This window comes from Bubalus bubalis, chromosome 10 (assembly GCF_019923935.1).
Source record: "Bubalus bubalis isolate 160015118507 breed Murrah chromosome 10, NDDB_SH_1, whole genome shotgun sequence".
Taxonomy (NCBI): Eukaryota; Metazoa; Chordata; class Mammalia; order Artiodactyla; family Bovidae; genus Bubalus; species Bubalus bubalis.
The window spans coordinates 12,359,988-12,372,917 of NC_059166.1; the positions used below are offsets into that span (position 1 = coordinate 12,359,988).

Genomic DNA, 12,930 nt, shown 5'->3' on the forward strand with positions numbered 1-12,930 from the left:
ATCATCAGGTATCTTAAGTAGGATACATTTCCATAATGTGATCAGTGTTTCCTGAGCACCTAGTCTGTGCTAGAACTGTTCTACGCCCTGGAATATAGCAATAAACACATCTCCTCCCCCAAAAATATCCCTTTTATGAAGCTTATATTATAGTGGGGAGACTAAACAATAAACCATGACAGTAAATAAGTTATAAGGTGAGTAAGTGTGTGCTCAGACACTCAGTTGTGTCCAACTCTTTATGGGCCCATGGACTCTAGCCTGCCAGGTTCCTCTATCCACGGGATTCTCCAGGCAAGAACACTGGAGTGGGTTCTCATTTCCTCCTTCAGGGCAAAAAAATAAAGGGTGATGGGGGAACCAGGTAATGTGGGGAGAGGGGAGCTATAGGTTCAGAAAGGAGAGCAGAAAAGACCTCATGGCTGTGACATTAAGCGAGGACTTGCAGGAGAAGGAGACTGTGCAGATTCTGGGGAAAGAAAGAACACTGGAAACAGAAGTTCAGTTCAGTCACTCAGTCGTGTCCGACTCTTTGCAATCCCATGAACCGCAGCACGCCAGGCCTCCCTGTCTATCACCAACTCCCGGAGTCCACCCAAACCCATGTCCATTGAGTCGGTGATGCCATCCAACCATCTCATCCTCTGTCGTCCCCTTCTCCTCCTGTCCTCAATCTTTCCCAGCATCAGGGTCTTTTCAAATGAGTCAGCTTTTCACATGAGGTGGCCAAAGTACTGGAGTTTCAGCTTCAACTTTAGTCCCTCCAATGAACACCCAGGAGTGATCTCCTTTAGGATGGACTGGTTGGATCTCCTTGCAGTCCAAGGGACTCTCAAGAGTCTTCTCAACACCACAGTTCAAAAGCATCAATTCTTTAGCACTCAGCTTTCTTTTTATAGTCCAACTGTCACATTCATACATGACTTCTAGAAAAACCATAGCCTTGACTAGACGGACCTTTGTTGGCAAAGTAATGTCTCTGCTTTTTAATATGCTGTCTAGGTTGGTCATAACTTTCCTTCTAAGGAGCAAGCATCTTTTAACTTCATGGCTGCAATCACCATCTGCAGTGATTTTGCAGAAACAGAAGACAGAGGTGCAAGTGCCCAGAGTGGTGCACGCGCAGCAGGCCAGCATGGCTGGAGCAGGAGGGGTCAGAAAGGGGACAAGGAGCCACAGGGTCCAGCCCTGAGGGCCACTGTAAGGACTCTGGTTTTTACATTGAGATGGAAATTTTCTAATAGAGGGCTGTGAATAGAGGTGCCTCCTCATGGGATATATTTCAAGAGGCTGATCTGGACTGCAGGCAGCAAGGGGGAAGCCGGGGCCTGTCGGGCTGGGAGGGTCTTGCAGGTGAGAGGTGAAGAGGAGGTCAGACTCCGGTGGGGAGTCTAGAGACAGGTGAAAGGAGAGCCAATGGGAGGCCCAGGTGGATGGGAGTGAGTGGTACAGTCAGAAACGACACCATGATTTGATCTTCAGTCTAAGCCCCCAGAATGGGGAAGACAGCCTCTCCCTCCCTTAGAAGAAAGACGAGGAGGTGGGTTCTGCATGTCTCGGGTGGGAGATGCCCCCTGGATGTTCAAGTGCCAACGCTGAGTGAACACTGGACTTTAGGAGCCCAGAATTCTAGGAAGAAATGGGCCTGGGTGCAAACCTGCTCTCACCCATGTGGGGATGCCTGATAAACACACAGTGGATGACCTCCCCGAGGGAATAAGTAAACCAAGGGAAGAGAAGACGCCAAAGAGCCCCAGGACCAAAAGGCCAAGAAATCAGGAGCAACAGGAGGAGATGTCAGTGAATCCAATTAAGAGGAAACCAAGGAGAAGGTGGGATGAATTGAGAGAGAAGCATGGAAGCATACACATTACCATGTGTAAGACAGACAGCCAGTGGGAATTTGCTGCATGACTCAGGAACTCAAACCAGGGCTCTGAGACAACCTAGAGGGGTGGGATGCAGTGGGAGATAGGAGGGAGGTTCCAGAGGGAGGGGATATATGTATGCCAGTAGCTGACTCATGTTGATATGTGGCAGAAACCAGCACAATACTGTAAAGCAATTGCCCACCAATAAAAAATTTTTTAAAAATTAGGAAACCAAGAAAATATGTTGCCCACAAAGCCCCATTGAAAAAAGGCTTTTCAGGGAGGAGACTGTGAGCATTTGATGGTTCACGTAATAAGGACTGAGAACAGAGCCCTTCTGAAGTTAGCAACGTGGAGGCTCTCAGTGAACCTGACCTGAGCAGGTCCAGGTGGAGAAACCTGGGTTGACGTGAGTCTGAAGATGAGGTCCATGAAATTGAAGATGGTGAATAGAGACAACTTGGCCAGGAGTTCTACCATGAAGAGCAGAGAACCCCGTGGTTGCTAGGAATCCTAAAGAGCGTGGGTGGGTGGTTAGGTGGGTGGGTGTGTGTCTGTCTGTCTTCAGAAGAAATCCCAGCATGTGAATGGGGGTGACTGCAGAGAATCAGCTGTAGCAGGAGAGAGGGGAGACCTGCACAGTCCTTCATCAGCCAAAGGGGAAGGAGGCTTCCTCCCAGGACTGCTCAGGTACCAGAAGGGAAACGGACCCTGGAGCCATGACCCTCCACTATTAGACTTCAGGAAAGCATCTGAGAACCACTGATAATACACACGTGAGATAAGGCACCAGGACAAAAGCGCATCAACTCTAGTAAGGAACTCTGACGATTTATCATGAAGGTTTTCACCAGGTTGCAGTTACTTCTGAGTTTGGGGGTTTCCTGTTTTGTACTTAACTTTTGATCCATTTGTGACCATTCTATCAACCATCAACAGAATATATATGCAGATACATGTATGAGGCAGTGTGTGTGTGTGTCTGCTTCCATGGAGTTCTTTACTCGCTATGACCTCTTGATATCATGGATTTTCCTGGCTTATTTATGACTGTCTGTGAACAATGCTTCTTTTCACTTGTCACTCCACCTTCCACAAGTGGCCACAGACAACTTGAAAACAATCTATCCACTCAGTTTCTCTTCAGGGGCTCGAATGATATGGATTTTTAGCTTTTGTCCTTCCCAGCCCCTACCCTCCACATCTCTCTTGAGCTCTTTACATCTCAGCAATCCTACTCTAACAATTCTGCAATGAGAGATGTGTCACGGTCAAGTACAAAAACAGGATGGGGACCATTATCACTTTCCAGTGTTGTCCTAAAGATATCCAGGATTTCCAAACCTATCTTTAAGGTTCAGGAACACCCTGGACCGACTTCTTCCTGACACTATCTGTAGCCCTTACCACATCCCTTTCCTAGAACGAAATGATAACCTAGTCTATCACTTCACATGTAAAGTTTATTTTTCCGAAACGGCCTTACATTACCTTGGCACTAAAGTGCGAGTCCATCTGCTGTCTTCTGTTCCCTTCCAGAGCCTCTCTTGTCAGGCCCAGAACTAAGGAAAATGGCAGTCTCATACCAGAATGGGATCATGGAAAAAAACATCTTAATCTAAGGCCAAAACAGGAACAGACTGACAGGTGAAGTCTAGCCAAAGCTGCCTTATCACATAGGTTAATACATGGGCACCAAAAACTCTCTGGCAATAGTTAATGGGAATGATGACCACTGACTGAGTGTATGGCTCTGAACTTGATTAGGATCCAAGAAAAACAAGTCTTTGTCTTGTCTCTGACTATAGCTTTAAGCTTGTCTGGTTTGGTAAGCAGGTAAGTAAATAGGTATGTAAGTCAGAGAGAGACAGGAAGGAAGTGAAGGGGGAAAACAGATGGATACGTGTATGTATACATATATGTATGTATACATGTCTCTATCAATTTATAAAGATATCAAGATGAGCTATGAATGTGTGCATGCTGCATGCTCAGTCATGTCTGACTCTTTTGCAACTCCATGGACTGTAGTCCACCAGGTTCCTCTGTCCATGGGATTTTTCAGGCAAGAAAACTGGAGTGGATTGTCATTTCCTCCTCCAGGGGATTTTCCCAACCCAAGGATTGAATCACTGTCTCTTGCATCTCCTGCATTGGCAGGTGGATTCTTTATGCACCACTAGGATAAGCCAAAATATTCCCAATTAAATAAGCAGGTAGCATAAAGAAAGATCAACAAGACAACTGGTATCGAATCTCAGCTCAGCAACTAACCATCTCAGTAAGTCTGGACAAGCCATTTCAGTTTTGTAGGTTTTCAGCTTTCCCATTTGAAAAACTGCCTAAGGCCCTTTTCAGTTCCACAACACCACAGACTATAAATAGCTAACAATAGAGTCTGAGATATAGTCCTTGAGACACTGACATTAACACCTCCTAGCATTTGGGAGTCCATCTAACATGGAACTGAATAATCAAAAGACACTCAACACACCATCACTAAAATCCAAACTACTACAAATATAATGTTTAGTACTTTTCAAGAGTCAAAAATTCAGGTTTATCTACTTTATTTATTTTCCCTGCCTCTTATATTATTGCTGTTTCTCTGATTCCATACCTTAATCCTTTTTTTTTTTTTAAGTCTTTCTAGCAAAGCCATTTTTACCTTGGCCTTTATTTAAGGTACACAATTTCAAAGGACAAACACAAATTATCACTAAAAACTAAAAAATACAACCAGGACATCTCAGATAGTACAGTGAATAAGAATCCACTTGCCAATGGAGGGGACATGGATTTGATCCCTGGTGGGGAAGATCCTCTGGAGAAGGACATGGCACCCCACTCCAGTACTCTTGCCTGGAAAATCCCATGGACAGAGGAGCATGGTAGGCTGCGGTCCATGGGGTCGCAAAAAACTGGACATAATTGAGCGACTTCACTCACTCACTCACCAGGAAGATTCCACATGTCATGAGCAACTAAGCCCATGTACCACAGCTACTGAGCCTGTGCTCCGCAACAAAAGAAGTCACCAAAATGAGAAGCCCACGCACCAGTGAAAAGTAGTCCCCGCTCGCTGCAACCAGATTACGCCTGCACACAGAAACAAGGACCCAGAGCAACCAATAAATACATTTTTAAGGGCTTAATAGAAAATTTTTTTCCAATTTAATGTGTCCAAAAATACCTTGTTCTGAATGTTCCGTCAAAAGAAAGTGCTTTTTCTAATCTCACAGTTGAGCTAAGGAATCTCAGCTCAGATTTATTTATTTTCCCTACATAAATTAATCTTACAAAGTGGGCTAAACCTGGAGGCACACAGACAGACACGGAAAAGTGCCCCCAGATATAAAGGAGCATGAGTTCCTCTCTGTATTGTTCCCACATCCATTCCATAGCTGTTGTAGGAAGAGGCTGTAGGGACCCTGCACCAACTTCAGATTTCTGGAAAAGGGCAACATGGCTCTTCTCAAGCACAATCTTGGACCACCAAGACAGCAACATCTATTCTACTTAGTGGTTAAGTGAAGGACCACTTCGGAAGGATATTCTTTTGGCAAGGAGCCCAGCCCTTATCTTGCACTTCCAAGCCTCCCAGACCAGGCCTGGGGGAAGAAGAAGGCTTTGCGAGTCACTGCCCCTCCACTAAAAGTACCGAAAGGAAGGTGTTATCTGCTTGCCTTCAAAACACCACGTCGGTATGGATTAGAGTCAGAAGGCTCTTCAACAGACTTCAGCTTCTGTCTACAAGCTCTGGTGAAAATCAAGGGGCTGACAAGTGTTAATGTGACTACACAAGAAGGCAGGTGGGGCCTCCTTCTTCCCTGCTCTGAATGGTTGCCAGCCCTGCCAAAGCCTCACTTTCTACGCGCAAAGGAAGTGTAATAAATAAAACCTTTATTACTACGTTTCTACCAACGTCCCTATTAATTCTAACCTACCTGGGCAACACTCACATTCTTCCAGCCCCAGAACACTTCTCCATAAAGGAAGACACCCACTGAAGAGGCCCACAGATTACCCTCCCTGAAATAACTCACAGCACTCTCTCATTCTACTGAAAGTATAAAACTTTAGAATTCCTGAGTGTGATGGACAGAGGGCCATGGTGAAACGATGAAAACGTGTTAGGGAAAACTCCAGTCGCTGTTCTGTAGCACACTGACTTTTCAGAAATTCTATAAATAACCTTCCAAGTTTACAGTGACTTCAATAAAGCTTCCTATTTCTGTCTCTCCACCTACCAATTTTCTGAGAATTACACACTTGCCCAAATTAACGTAAAGCTGAGAGAAGTACTCTGCCAAATCCATCCCTCCAGTGCTGCTGATAAATTCAGAGCTCAGACAAACGCCCGATGAATGAGCCACCTCGGAGGGATTATGACATGAATCAGTCTTCTACTTACAATAAGGTTCCCCTCCCAACACACACACAGATTACAAGGGATTCTATTTCTTTTTCAGAAAGTTTGAGGAAAAGTTAAGGATAAACATGAATAAAGAGTGAACATCCAATTACAAGTTTGAAAAGAAATTCTTCAATGAAAGAGCTTACTCAGCTCCAAAGTAAGGCCTGATAAAGTTATGTAATAACCAGGAAACTGTAAAATATAATCTCTGCACACATTTTCATTTCTTTCCGGGCCCTCAAAGAAGTAACTGGTAAAGATAAGGTTATGGCCATTAATGCTTAACGTGATCAGACTGAGAAATGGAACTTCCTTGACGTATCAGAAAAAAGAAATCCCTACAGCATATACCCATCCACTTTGGGAGAGTTCAGTAGCAAAACAGGATGGGGAAACTGCCATCAATCACCAATAGGTGAGTGAAAGCAGCCACACACTCCAGCTTGAAAGGGCCTATTCCCTTGTGCCCACCAACGTGGGCTGCCCAAGTACAAAATCTTGTGAAACAAAAGTCAGCACCCAATGAAATAAAAAGGAATATTTTGAGAAACATTGATCTCTCACGCATAAAATGAAGCCTCAACTGCAAAAGCGGGGAAATGAACATTTATAGCCTTACCTTTGCCAGAACTCTGGACGTAGCCACTGCTTCTCAGGCTCTTTTAATTAGGGTCTCTCTATACATCCACAGACTCCCTCTTCTTTCTGCCCATGGTAAGGCAGGAAACAACGTTCTAACACTTCAAATGCTCGGCCGTTAAGAGCTAAAAACAGATCCTGTGCAATGCTGGATATATTTTTGTCTGCAAGCTACACACCCTCATCATGTTCAATTTTTTCCATTGGTGGAAGAGTATGATGCAGGCTTAACCAGAAAGTGGTTTTCCATGGGCTGCCGGCAGCGATTAGCCAGAACAGCCTGCCATCAGGCCTGGAGCCGCCGGGCTCGCCCATGACTGCTCTGCTGTGGGCTCCGCATTCCAGAATTACCACCAAAGTTCCATAGGAACGCGGCTCCCCAGTTTGCTGAATAAAGGTTTACTCACTCGAAGGGTGCCTCAGCTGCTTTTTTAAGCCCCTTGGCAGGAAGAATACACACCTACCATCCTGGTGTTTGAGCGGTAGTAAACATTCTGTCTCCAAAACCACAGCTGGAATGTCGGCCATAAAAATCCTGCCTCAAGAGCAGCCGTTCAAAATCATTTTGTGATTTGCAAAATAGAGGGTGTGCACTCTCTGTGCCTTGCTGGAGTTACTTCGTTTTCCAGAGTGCTGAAAACTACAGAGCCTTACACTAGAAGTCCCTGTTATTCCAAAAGGTGGCTATTTTCTCAAAAAAAAAAAAATGCATTTAACTGCCCTTAAAAAAAAAAAAGTGATAAACCAGAGTTTCACAGGTTTTGAAGTCTTGCTGTAGCTTTTGAAAAAAGACCCCCCATTTCAAGAATCCCCAAAAGATAAGGTGCGGTATTGGGGAGGGGGTGCTGAATGAGAGAATAAGATTCCATCTCTGCAGTAAGATTTTCCATTTTAAGTTTCAATTTTTGAAATTATAGTTCATAGAAGAAAACAGTTTAAGCAGAGGTTTCCCAGTTATTCTGGACAAACACATGACAACAGTTTTTTTCAGAAAGCACTTCTCATAAAAAATGTGAATGAAGGACTTCACCGGTGACCTGGGGGCTAAGTGGGTCACCCAGTGGGTGACCATCCCAAATAGGGGGCCCTGGTTCGATCACTGATTGGGGAACCAGATCCTACAAGTTGCATATAAGATTCTACATGTCACAACTAAAGATCGAATATCCCGTGTGCCACAACTAAGACCCAGTACAGCCAAATAAATATTTTTTAAAAAGCAAAAATTTGTTTTAAAAAGACCTGTTTTAAAAAAATATGAGTGGATCCATACATGCAACAGACAAGATTTTTAAGTAATACTAAAGACAAGATTCTGCTTTATATACACAAGCTTTTAATTCCTTATCTTGCATGAAAAAATGAGTCTTTATGTACACATACATACATCAACACACCCAGGTACACACACACACACGCAAACTGAATTCTATTTCCATACAGTTTCCATGTAGTTCATACACGTTTGAAGATACATTTTCTAACTTTAGTTGACACATAATAAGAGCCATCACCAAACGTCATTAGCCCAATAGCTATAAAAAGCCATCTAACCTCCACAAAAATTTCTATTAGTGAACACAGAACCAAGGAATTTTTAGTGCTGGTGGAGAAAGAAGAATAAAAAATTCCTGTCTCCAAGCCCCTCATCAGAAACAAGGCTTCAAGTGACTCGCTTAAGGCCACACCAAGACCTGCCACCCAAGTAACCACAAGCCCTGGGACTGAAGTCAGAAGGTTGCCACGGAAGCCAAGTCATATAACAGAAAACATGGGAATTCCCAAAATGTTCATTTGACCTGTGTCTGTATTTAAAAAAAAAAAAAAAAAGTCTAGATAAATACAAAAGAAGGGTGCAGTTTAAGTCACTGAGCTCCTATTCCTTTAGATCCAGAACCATCATTTCTGTTACCCAGAAAATAAAGTATCAGCCAACAGAAAACAAGCATATTTCTTCCAAACAACCCTGAGACAGAACAACTACTCCTTGATATAAACGAGAGAAAGGGAATTATATCAAAACGAATATGTTTCTGAGGGTGGAAAACTTATCAGAAGAACAATTAATTGCAAGGAAATATTTTTGTATCCCTATTAAGACAATTCTGACCTTTTGATATACTGTATACACACAGATCACTCCAAGTCAGAACTGCTCAAAAGACTGACTTATCTCCAACATTCCTCAGACACTTCCAATGGGTTTGCATTGCCTGATTCCATTTTTTATCACTGAGGTCACCCAAGTAACTTTAGTTCTATGAATTTATAGAGTTACTTGGGGTTTCAAACTATGTTAGATTTTGCAAGTTCCTTAGACTTCGTCCAACTACAGCAAAATACTCTCAGTTTAGTGCTTCATCCTAAAATTACAAAACCCAGCATTATTGCCACATCATAAAACCTAGGCTTTATCTTTCTAATGCTTCATTCTGACATAATATTATAACATAACAGGATATATGCATTAATAGTCATTAAAACTGAATTCCTTGGCAAAGATCTGAGCATTATGTAAATTACTAAAGAAATATTCTGTCCGCAAACACACAATGCAGAATGACATATGTAAAAGCAAATATAGCAAAACTGTAACAATTACAGAGTAGAATTCAAGTTATGGGTCTATTCAGTTCAGTCACTCAGGCATGTCGGACTCTTTGAGACCCCATGGACTGCGGCACGCCAGTCTTCCCTGTCTATCACCAACTCCCAGAGCTTGCTCAAACTCACATCCATAGAATTGGTGATGCCATCCAACCATCTCATCCTCTGTCGTCCCCTTCTCCTCCTGCCTTCAGTCCTTCCCAGCATCAGGGTCTTTTCCAGTGAGTCAGTTCTTCGCATCAGGTGGCCAAAGTATTGGAGTTTCAGCTTCAGCCTCAGTCCTTCCAATGAACACCCAGGACTGATCTCCTTAAGGATGGACTGGTTGGATCTCCTTGCAGTCCACTTCTCCAACACCACAGCTCAAAAGCATCAATTCTTTGGTGTTCAGCTTTCTTTATGGTCCAACTCTCACATCCATACATGACCAATGGAAAAACCATAGGTTTGACTAGACGGGCCTTTGTCGGCAAAGTAATGTCTCTAGGTTTCTGCTTTTTAATATGCTGTCTAGGTCTACTATTCACTATAAAATTCTTTGAACTTTTCTGTATTTTTGCAGATATTCCTAATAAAAGGTTAGAAGGAACTGACACAAACACACTCACAAAGTAGAAAGATGGTTGCCAGGATGGAGGAAGGAGAAATAGGAGAGGCTGGTAAAAGGGAACAAACTTTCAGCTAATAAGAAATGTTTCATAAACATAAAATGTAGTGGAAATATCTCAGATTTCACAGGGGACATGAGTTAGAAATTCATCTCTTAGTGACTTAGAAGCCTTCTAAAGACCCTGATGCTAGAAAAGATTGAAGGCAGGAGGAGAAGAAGGGGACAACAGAGGATGAGATGGTTGGATGGCATCACTGACTTAACGGACATAGGTCTAAGCAAGCTCCGGGAGTTGGTGATGGACAGGAGGCCTGGCGTGCTGCAGTCCATGGGGTCGCAAAGAGTTGAACATGACTGAGCGACTGAACTGAACTGAAATCCCATTACCCTCACCATAAAATGGGGTGGATAATAATGTCTATCTAGAATAAAAACATAAAAAGATATAAGTAGTTAATCTATAAGTAGTTACAGAAAAACTGACATTAAGAATACAATTTTAAAAGGAGTATGCTGGGACAGGGGCAATCCAGGAGAGAGGGGATACATGAATACATATGACTGATTCACTTTGTTCTGTGACAGAAATTAACACAACATTGTGTCTACACTTCCAATAAATTAAAATAATAATAATGACAATAAAAGAAAGTCAGGAACAAAAAAAAGGAATATGAACTCTCAGAAATAACCTCTCCGCTTAAAAATCAAGACACTCAATTCCTGCCATATTCTTCACTTCTGACATCAAACACTCAATGATACAGAAAGAATATCCCATCAAGCATCATTTTTTATTAATAATCTATAGTCAATTCTAAGGGCTTTACCTGGTTAAAAAAAAGCATACACACACACACACACATATTGCCTTCCCAGGAGGTACAGTTGATAAAGAATCTGCCTGCCAATGCAGGAGACTTAAGAGATGCGGGCTTGTGGCAACCCACTCCAGTAATCTTGACTGGAAAGTTCGATGGACAGAGGAGCCTGGTGCACTACAGTCCTTAGGGTCGCAAAGAGTCAGACATGACTATGCACACTTGAGTACACACACACACACACACACGTATAGTAGTAATAATAAAGACTAAAAACATAAATTACTTTTATCCAAACAGGATCCCAAAAGATAGAATGCTGCTGCTGCTAAGTCGCGTCAGTCGTGTCCAACTCTATGCGACCCCATAGACGGCAGCCCACCAGGCTTCCCCGTCCCTGGGATTCTCCAGGCAAGAACACTGGAGTGGGTTGCCATTTCCTTCTCCAATGCATGAAAGTGAAAAGTGAAAGTGAAGTTGCTCAGTTGTATCCGACCCTCAGCGACCCCATGGACCGCAGCCTTCCAGCCTCCTCCGTCCATGGGATTTTCCAGGCAAGAGTACTGGAGTGGTGTGCCATTGCCTTCTCCGAAAAGACAGAATAATCTCTCACAAATACAAACATCCACCTTTGAGGAAATAACACAAATGAGGAAAACCTCCACCATATGCTCACATGCTAAAAGAGCTTTTAGTCTGCTCCTTCATCATGATGGAAAAGCAGTATTTCAAATAACATGGGCTGAAAAGATATGGAATTGAGCGATGCCTTTGCAAAAATGTCCTAGATGAAGGCCACACCAGAAGAAAAGGAAACATGCAAAATATTCATGTGAAAACCCTAAAATCCAAATAAAATCCACCTGAGGTGGCCTTCCTCCCCATTTCATCAAAAGGCAAAAATCTTAACAAGTCTGTTTCTAAAACCAAACGCAACTGAATTAGCCCAGAGATGAGTGAAAGTGTACGTGGCTGGCCTTCATATCCAAACTCCCACAGTTTTAAAGGTTTACCGCCCACGTGGGACACGGGAGACCCACACAACTGACACATGGAATTCCTCTGCAACCTAGCCACTGCTCCCAGGCGCCAGCAAAACAGCTCAGGCCCCAGACCTTAGGGTCCCTCTTCCTTGACCTCAGACCCTGCGGCGTGACATGAGACTCATCACTTTTCAGCTTCTCAATCTGCGAAAGGGAGATACTACTACCTACCTCACAGGGCTGTCATCAGGATTAAGTAAAATAATACGTGCAGATTGTGTAATACAAGACCTTCCAGAGAATACAAAGCAGAGATCTTGTTAAGTGCCTACTGTTACATCTAGTACTATAAAAAGTACCTGGCACATGGTGTATACCTAGTAAATCAATAAATGTCCATTGAGTCAGTGAATGAATGAGTGAGTGAATGGAATGATGGTGATGATGGCAGTGGTGGTGAACAGGCAAGAAAAGAACATTTGGAAATTCGCCAGCAGTCCAAGGGTTAGGACTCCACGCTTTCACTGCTGAGGGCCCGGGGTTCAATCCCAGGTCAGGGAACTAAGATCCTGCAAGCTGCACAGTACAGCCAATAAATAAACAAACAGATAAAATAAAAATAAACACTTTTTTAAAAAAAGAGCATCCAGTGCAGTCTACATATTTGTGTCAGAAGACTCTAAAACCCATTTAAAATAAGCCATTCACACATTATAAATGCCCACCAAGCACATCTTCCAGGGAGATTGTACTTGAAACTGTCCAGCTGTTCTCCTGTAGTACTGCACATTCCAGGCTGCCTTAGCCTCACAGAGATGCGTGAACAGCCCACGGTCATGCACCTTTCAAGTCAACAGTCAACTCTAAGACAATTCAAAATGCAATGCTAGCATGGTAAAGTGTTGCTTTAAAACCACAACTTCACAAATGTGGATTAAGAAGACAACAGTGTTCCTGTAAATCAATGAAAAACTTAGTATTT

At 43.0% G+C, this 12,930-nt stretch overlaps 1 protein-coding gene across 4 annotated transcripts in view; it reads right to left on the bottom strand.

Moving 5' to 3' along the window:
* TIAM2 (TIAM Rac1 associated GEF 2) overlaps positions 1-12,930 on the bottom strand; it is a 231,630-nt gene that overhangs the window by 124,634 nt on the left and 94,066 nt on the right. The window contains exon 1 of one of the 4 annotated variants that reach the window (XM_044924056.2): positions 6,908-7,174. The exons of the other annotated variants lie outside the window; for them this stretch is intronic. The gene's annotated coding sequence lies outside the window, so the exon portion shown is untranslated. Of the gene's footprint in view, positions 1-6,907; positions 7,175-12,930 lie in introns of those variants that run through there. 4 annotated transcript variants of the gene reach the window in all.